The sequence below is a fragment of the Saccostrea echinata genome, unplaced genomic scaffold (assembly GCF_033153115.1).
Source record: "Saccostrea echinata isolate AGI-Se365-2 ecotype Australia unplaced genomic scaffold, CSIRO_AGI_Sech_v1 ptg000009l, whole genome shotgun sequence".
Classification (NCBI taxonomy): domain Eukaryota; kingdom Metazoa; phylum Mollusca; class Bivalvia; order Ostreida; family Ostreidae; genus Saccostrea; species Saccostrea echinata.
Genome location: NW_026889758.1, coordinates 50,171,698 through 50,181,042, shown reverse-complemented (window position 1 = coordinate 50,181,042; position 9,345 = coordinate 50,171,698). Strand labels below are relative to the sequence as shown.

General features: G+C 35.9%; 2 long non-coding RNA genes across 2 annotated transcripts; both read left to right on the top strand.

Annotated features, from left to right (window-relative positions):
* The first annotated feature begins 787 nt into the window (after positions 1-787).
* LOC133183894 (uncharacterized) lies at positions 788-1,882 on the top strand. The gene is made up of 3 exons (XR_009720763.1): positions 788-863; positions 967-1,472; positions 1,605-1,882. It is a non-coding gene; the product is annotated as an uncharacterized LOC133183894 (long non-coding RNA).
* A 1,599-nt stretch (positions 1,883-3,481) lies between these two features.
* On the top strand, positions 3,482-4,284 carry LOC133183893 (uncharacterized). The gene is made up of 3 exons (XR_009720762.1): positions 3,482-3,648; positions 3,810-3,902; positions 4,010-4,284. It is a non-coding gene; the product is annotated as an uncharacterized LOC133183893 (long non-coding RNA).
* Positions 4,285-9,345: the final 5,061 nt, after the last annotated feature.

Sequence of the window (9,345 nt, the reverse complement as noted above, 5' to 3'; positions counted from 1 at the left end):
AGTTTCATTTGTTTTAACTTTGAACAGGCAGATGTGGAATATGGGAGTCCTTAACCTAGCTGCCCCTCCAAGATGTGGAAATGAGCAGATACTATCAGATCGGAATTGGTGGAAAAATCTGGAAAAGGCAAGATTGAAGGACATGGACTCTTCACGGTGTGGAAATGAGCAGCCACAGCCAGACAGGAAATGGTGGAAAAACCTGGAAAAGGCAAGACTGATGGATGTTGACCCTCCAAGATGTGGAAATCATCGGAGCAGCTACAGCCATACAGGAATTGGTGGAAACAACTGGAAATGCCAAGACTGATGGATGTTGACCCTCCAAGATGTGGAAAGGAGTAGCTACAGCCAGACAGGAATTGGTGGAATCATCTGGAAAATGCAACGCTGATGGACCTTAACCCTCCAAGATGTGGAAATGAAGAGAAACAGCCAGACAGGAATTGGTGGAAACAAGTGGAAAAGGGAAGACTGATCAACGTTGACCCTCCAGGATATGGAAATGAGCAGTACAGTGAGACAGGAATTGGTGGAAACAAGTGAAAAAGACGACACCAATGGATGTTGACCTTTCCAACAGCAAGAACAACTGTCACTGATCAGGTATGTAATATATAATCAATGATCCAAGACTATTTTGGAAAAAGTACAGCAAAAGAATATTTGATCCTTGAGCTATATGATAATTTACTTAGATTTGTTTGTTCTTTTCATAATTTTTGCCTTATACTGATAGACACTTAAGTATATTCACTTTTATTTTATAGTGTGCTTTGATGATTTGATGACAGTACCCAGTAGGAGACTCAGATGAAGTCATGTTGGTGTGCTTGACATTATGAATGATGAGGATCCCTCAGGTACGTGAAAGTTACCTTAGTATGCCATTCTCTATGACTCTTAGTTGTTCCTCATTTTTATTTCATTGGACCTGATTATTACCTTTTGTTCATTCTTTTACAGAAACTAAAGGAGAATCAATTACCCCTTTCACCTCTTCCCTGAAAAGTAGTTAAAAAAATTACACACTTGCATCAGACAGGCTGAAAAGAAAACTTTTAAAAAATGGTGTTAGTGAAGTTTTTCTTCAACAATGTGGAAAAGGGCATCTACAGCCAGACAGGAATTGGTGGAATCATCTGGAAAATAAAATGCTGAAAGATATTTACTCTCCAAGATGTGGAAATGAAGAGCTACAGCCAGACAGGAATTGGTGGAAACAAGTGGAAAAGAGAAGACTGATTGACATCGACTCTCCAGGACGTGGAAATGAGCAGGTACAGTGAGACAGGAATTGGTGGAAACAATTGGAAAAGAGAAGACTGATAGACTTTGTCCCTCCAGGATGTGGAAATGAGCAGCTACAGCAAGACAGGAATTGGTGGAAACAAGTGATAAAGACGACACTGACGGATGTCGACCTTCCCAACAGCAAGAACATAACACAATGGATACCTGTCACTGATCAGGTATGTAATATAATCAATGATCCAAGACTATTATGGAAAAAAGTACAGCAAAGGAATATTTGATCCTTGAGTTATATAATAATTTACTTAGATATGTTTGTTCTTTTCATAATTTCTGTTTTATACTGATAGAGACTATGTTGACCCTCCAAGATGTGGAAAGGAGCAGCTACAGCCAGAGAGGAATTGGTGGAATCATCTGGAAAATGTAATGTTGGACCTTAACCCTCCAAGATGTGGAAATGAAGAGCCACAGCCAGACAGGAATTGGTGGAAACAAGTGGAAAAGAGAAGACTGATCGACGTTGACCCTCCAGGATGTGGAAATGAGCAGCTACAGCCAGACAGGAATGGTGGAAATAAGTGGAAAAGACAAGACTGATGGATGTTGACCTTTCCAACAGCAAGAACATAACCCAGTGGATAACTGTCACTGATCAGGTATGTACTGTCAATGATTCTAGCCTGCAAGGGCTGTTTGGAAATTTTGAGACATTGTGGCTATTCTTCTTTCTAATGAATGCCTTTTGGTAAAATTTGGCATATACGATTGACAGACACCAAAAATTAATAAAAGCAGGAAATATTTTAAAATATTTTATTTCTTCTTTTCAATGGCATATTAATAATTTGATGGAAGCTGGGGTACCCGGCACAGTCACGAAATCAAATATTGAAAATATGTAGCACCTATTTTCAAACTCCCGATGGACTTAGAGCGAAAATAATTCAAATTATGTATATATTTTTTCAATTTTATTTTGACTCCATTTTGTGCAACTTTCTTAGAATTTTGATCAGAAATAAGGAGATCATTAAAAAAAATCAAGCACAGTATAGAAATCTGATTACGATTACAAAATGAATTTTGCCATAAAGGCGGCGCAGCAAATATACCTAAAATTTTGTGTAGCACTGTGGAGAACTCTTGTCCAGATTAAACAACCTGCTAAAACAATAACAATGGGAAAAACATGTCTAAGAGTTTGTTTGTTTTTTTTTTCATTGGTATATTATATTTTTTCTAAACAAATAATTCAACCAGAGTAAAAAAAAAGGCTTCAGATGACCATCCATTATTACACATTAAATAATGTTGACCCATGGTGCAAAAATCGGTATTGCATGATACTAAGTCAATCTGTGTATGACACTTCATGTAATTTTACATTAGGCAGCAACACACTTTATACAATTTTTTTAAGAATCGTTTAAGAAAAGAGAGAATTTGATTTCTAAAATGTTTTATGTGGTGACAAAGAAAGAAAAAGTTAACGCTTCCTGATGGTTTTAACATGAGAAAAGATCTAAGGCAGGGGTGATGTTAAGATGACATAGCAATGCTGCTCCATGTCATTAGATATATGCAAGATTATAATTTCACCGGAACTAACTATCCTGTTAATTTGAAATTTTGCACATTTGTTTTATTTGTTGATGAATTTTCATGAATTTATCTCTTTCCTTCATGGAGTTAAAGTAAATGTCTCAATAATTTCCAAACAGCCCTCATATTTTTGAAAAAAGTACAGCAAAAGAATATTTGATCCTTGAGCTGTATGATAATTTACTTAGATTTGTTTGTTCTTTTCATAATTTTTGTTTTATACTGATAGACACTTAAGTATATTCATTTTTATTTTATAGTGTGCTTTGATGATTTGGTGACAGTACCCAGTAGGAAACTCAGATGAAGTCATGTTGGTGTGCTTGACATTATGAATGATGAGGATCCCTCAGGTACGTGAAAGTTACCTTAGTATGCCATTCTCTATGACTCTTAGTTGTTCCTCATTTTTACTTCATTGGACCTGATTATTACCTTTTGTTCATTCTTTTACAGAAACTAAAGGAGAATCAATTACCCCTTTCACCTCTTCCCTGAAAAGTAGTTAAAAAAAATACACCCTTGCATCAGACAGGCTGAAAAGAAAACTTTTAAAATATGGTGTTAGTGAAGTTTTTCTTCAACAATGTGGAAAAGAGCATCAACAGCCAGATAGGAATTGGTGGAATCATCTGGCAAATGCAATGCTGATGGACCTTAACCCTCCAAGATGTGGAAATGAAGAGCTACAGCCAGACAGGAATTGGTGGAAACAAGTGGAAAAGAGAAGACTGATGTTGACCTTTCCAATAGCAAGACATATCACCGTGGATAACTGTCACAGATCAGGTATATGACTTAATCAATAATCCAACATCTTTTAAAAAAAAGTACAGCAAAAAAGTATCATTTTAGGTCTATGTAATATTTTGCTAAGATATGTCTATTCTTTCCTTAATTTCTGTCTTATACTATTATAGATGCTGATTGTATTAATTTCTATTTTATAGCGTGCTTTGATGTTTTGGTGACAGTACCCTGTAGGAGACTCAGATAAAGTCATGTGGATGTGCTTGACAATATGAATGACAAGGAGCCCTCAGGTATGGGAATAAGTTACCCAAGTATGCCATTCTGTAAAAATCTGTTCTTCATTTTCACTTTGTTGGTTCAAATGGTTTAATACCTTTTTTTTCTCATTCATTGACAGAAAATAAAAGTATTGAAGAGGCAAATCCTTGTGATCATGTTTGGAGAAAGACAAAGAAATGACAATTAATGCAGGAAGCCAGATCTGTGAAGCACACATGTACAAGCACATCCGTTTACAATATTATTTTTTTATTGTCCAAAACAAATTTTTTGAAACATTTGTTTTGGAAATGGGTGTCTGAGTTGTAAGAGCTAGGGTATGGGGTCACCTACTCAGACACGTGGGTTTTCTCCGGGTGCTCCGGTTTCCTCCCACACTGACCCCATTCTTTTTCTCTATGCCAATGAGATAATTGCATTATCTTTGAAAATATTGTAATGTAAAAATCTTTTATTATCTATTGTTTTGCTATAATTGTGATTAGTCTGTACAAATTAATTCAATCAAGCTATTGTAATAAGATGTTAAATGGTGACGAAGAATGAATGTAAATCAGCATTTATTATATTGATGTGACTAGTTCTGTGGTGAAAGTAAATGTTTCTTGTTTGTATTAGTAAATGTACATTTGTGACAGTCAATGATGAATTGTAACTAGTTATGCAGTGAAAATACATGTAAATGTTAATTGTGTTAGTAGTCAATGTTAAACTGTGACAGTGAATGGAGAATTGTGAATAGTTATGCAGTGAAAGTACATGTACATGTGAATTATATATAGTAGTAAATGTTAAATTGTGTCAGTGAATGATAAATTGTGACCTAAGTTATGCAATGAAAGTAAACGTAAATGTTAAATTAGCAGTAAATGTTAAATTGTGACAATGAATGGCAAATTGTGACTAGATATATGCTGTGAAAGTAACATGTAAATGCTAATATTGTTTGAGCAGTCTATGTTAATTTGTGACAGTGAATGATGAAATGTGGCTAGTTATGCAGTGAAAATACATGTTAATGTTAATTGTATTAGTAAATGTTAAAATGAGACATTGAATGAATAATTTTTTAAAAATTTTCTGATATCATTGGCCAAAGTTTTGTGCAGTGTTAAAAATTCACAACCAATAAAAAAAAAGGAAAGAAAAAAAGAAAACAATGCAAGAGAAAAAAAGAAAGAAAAAAGTGAAGAAAAAAAAACAAAAGAAAAAAAGGCCACAAAAAAAAAGAAAGAAAAAAAAGCAAAAAAAAAAAAAGCAAAAAAAAAAAAAAAGCAAAACAATAGAAAAAAAGCACAAAACTTTTAATGCTGCCTGCTTGAAAAAAACATTGCTTTCATTTTTGCATTTTTTTCTAAGCAGAAGGTTCCAAGCCCTTAAAAGCAGAGGAGAAGTTTTTTGTGTTATTAGGTCATCCCAGTCCATAAGGTGACTTATTGCTATCTGTTTTTTAAGCTCACCTCGACAAAGTCGAGATGAGCTTAAACTACACCCCCGGCGTCGGTGTTAGCATCGGCGTCCCTATTAAAGTTTTAGGAGCAAGTCTATTCCCAAGTAACTATAATCCCTACCTGGACCAAACTTGTATGGATGATGCATCTTGGGATGGACACTACCATACTTGCTTTGTATGCTGGATCTGACCTAGATTTTTCAGATGAGTGACCAGGTTGAAGTTTTTGGAGCAGGTCCATTCCCAAGTAACTATAAGCCCTACCTGGACCAAACTAGCATGGATGATGCATCTAGGGATGGACCCTACCACACTTGCTTTGGATGCTGGATCTGACCTAGATTTCCAGATGAGTTTTTGGAACAGGTCCATTCCCAAGCAACAATAAGCCCTACCTGGACCAAACTAGCATGGATGATGCATCTAGGGATGGACACTACCATACTTGCTTCGGATGCTGGATCTGACTTAGGTTTTCCAGATGAATGACCAAATTAAAGTTTTTGGAGCAGGTCCATCTCCAAGTAACTATAAGCCCTACCTGGACCAAACTTGCATGAATGATGCATCTTATTAGGGATGTACACTAACCAACCTGCTTCAGATGCTGGATCCGACCTAGATTTTCCACATGGATGAATTTTAGCCATATTTTAACCAAATTAGCATGGATTATGTATCTAGGGAAGGACACTTGCAGACTTGATTTGGATTCTGAATCTGACCTACATTTTCCAGATGAGTGACTAGGGTATAATTTTTTTGGTGTAGCTATATTATATTATGGCCTGTTATGAATTAACTTGCATAGATGGTGCATCTAAGGATGAAAGCTTCCAGACTTAATTGCTTTGGATGTTGGAACTGACCAAAATTTTCTTGATTAGTAAACAAGTTAAAAGTTTTTTGAGTAGGTCTATTTCCAAGTAACTATAAGTCCTACTTAAACCAAACTTGCATGGATATTGATCTTGGAATGTACACTAACTAGGAAAATAAATATGATGTGAAATTTGCCTTACTTATAGATAACATTCATCGAGGTGAGCTTCCTAATCTTTGATTACCTATGTTTGCCTATTGGTTGTAAATGAATATTTTAAACATTTTCAGCTTTCTCTCTGGAACCACTGAACTAATTACAACCAATTTTGCCATTTAACATCTATGGGTGAATGGGAACAATTAAAATTTATTTTATGCTTCATGGCGTCCATGCCATTTCTTGAATAGAATTGTGACTGGGCAAATTTAAAATGGGGCAAAATTCATACATGTGATAAGTCAAAGACCACAAAACTGTACAGGAGCCATAAAAAAACTGGAATTTGGGTGAAAAAACTGTACACTGCCTATCAAAAAACGGTACAAAAAATGGTATAAAATATCACTTAAATTCTTCTGAAATTCCAGCGTAATCATTGTAATAAACATCGTATATTTTATACCTACGAAGATCTGGGTCAGATTCACGTATATTAAGTCATGTATATCAACTTTACAAGTTGGCTTAATTTTTTTCAATCAAGTTACGTATTCATGGTATACGAAACATCAACAGTAATTAAGTACCCCTTAAAAAATAAAGCTACCTAAAAGGGTATTTGATACGGATTTATAGCAAGATAATTATCCCAATTGGCAGTTCACACCTTCGCACGCGATGGTTTGTGTACACTACACAATTATCAGAAGGTCAAGTGTCAAACACAGGTGACGTTTCCAGTGTCTCGCGAGCGAGAATGAGAGGAAAATGGCGGCATTTAGCGAGAAATTCAAAATACTGTACAAATTTTCATATTCCGTGAATTTGGTGTCCCGCCGGTACACGATGAATGGGCTCGAAAAACTGTACATTTTGCGTACAGCCTGTACATATCACATGTATGAAAATTGTTTGCAAGAGACGAAAATAACCCTGTATACAGAATAGTTTTTAATATGGCCAGGTATGGCATAGTGATAGTGACAAATGCGAAAAAGAAAAATTGATCTACTTTATTATTTGTTACCGAGTAGTATATTACCTTTCTGACCATTCACGGTAGCCCAGTCGGTAGAGCGCTCGCTCATTGATCAGCAGGTCGTGAGTTCGAACCTCGACCACAACTGACCTAAGTAGATAAAAAATGGGTAGCAACTGTTCCTTCACCATGACCTCGGCACTTTGAAGTGAAAGTTGCGGGTCCTTTGGATGAGACCTTAAAAACTGAGGCCCCATGTCATGGCAGTTGTTGGTACGATAAAGATCCCTCGACACTGCTCAATGATCCCGAGTGCTGAGTAAAGGTAAAAATTTGAAGCCCTTCACCGGTATATGGTGACGTCTCTATAGTTTGCATTTTATTCCTCTTCAGAGATTTTTGACATAAATATTGCCTTTTTAATTTCTAATGGGGGCCAGTTTTCCAGCTTCCCCTCCCCCCTAAACTCTAGCTTGCAGATATACCACTTTTTTGTCATGAGTCTACCTACATGTACTTTAGCCAAGTTAAAGTAGATTAATTAAGTTTGCATTTTGTTCTGCTCCAGTGATTTTTGACAATTATAAGGAAAAAAGTTTTTATTTGTAATGTAATTCAACCTTGCACAGCTTTTTCCACTTTGAAATGCACTCTTCAGTACCCAAAACTGCTAAAGCCACAAAAACTCATGATTCATGATGGTATAAACACAATTTATTTTTGCCAAGTTATTTTAAGGGACATAAAGTTATGAAAAATATCAGATAATATCATAAAAACAATGCTTATAATTAATCACTCTTTTCTCCTCTCCTTGTTCATCTGTTGTATAGTTCTTCTACGCACAAGCCTCCAATACTTTTGAGTGCCAGGTTCATGTTCATAAGCACCTCTTTCTATTTTTAGATTCCAGAGCCATTCTGGATACTCACTGTCTGGCTTTATTTTTGGGTCAGATCTTTTGTTCATAAGATGTTTGCACCACCTACATATTTACACATGCAGTTTTTCAAGGTCTTTTTCAGCATCCATGAATTTGTCCACCTTTTTTGCAAGTCCTTTTACAACAAAAAAATTGCCAAGGATTAATATTGATCACCATATATGAGTACAAGCACTACTACCCCCCCCCCCCCCCTTCCATGATTTGAACAAATTTGAATCTACTCTACCTGATGATGCATTGGCATTAATATGACTAAGAATGACTTAATTAATGTGCTGTTCTTGAGAAGAAGATTTCTTTTAGATATTTTCTATAAAATCCTTTGTAAAACTTTGATCCCCTGTTATGGCCCCACCCTTCTCCCAGGGGGACATGACTTTAACAAACTAGAATCTACAGTATGTAATGATGCTTTCACACAAGTTTCATTTTTTCTGACTTGGTGGTTCTTGAGAAGAACTTAAAAAGATTTTTAAATGATATCACCAAATTTTCACAAATTCTTAAAATTATCTCCCCTTGAAAAAGGACATGGTACTTCCTTTGAGGAAACATTTATAAACCCCCTTCACTCAAGGATGTTCTGTGACAAGACTGGGTGAAATTGGCCCAGTGGTTGTTGGAAAGCAGTCAAAAATGTGAAAAGTTTACAGACAACATAATCAGACAGACTTTTGAATCAGGTGACCTAACAAAGGGCCCATGGACCACAACACTCTCCTGAGTAACTAATGACCATGCTGATTTTCCCCCTTTAATACTTACAGTGGCCCCACCCTATCCATGGGTCCATGGGGGTCATGATTTCAACAATTTAGAAGTTATCTTACCTAAGGAAGCTTCCACATAAGTTTCAACTTTTCTGGCCCATGATTTTGAGAAGATTTTAAAAGATTTTTCCCATATATTTCAATGTAAAACTTATATTTTGATTCCCTACTGTGGCCCCACCCTATCTCGGGGGGAGGGGGGGTGTAATCATTTGAACAATTAGAATCTACACTACCCCAAGATGTTTCCACATAAGTTTCTGCTTTTCTGGGCAGTAGTTCTTGAAAAGAAGTATTTTAAAGATTTTACCAATTTATTTC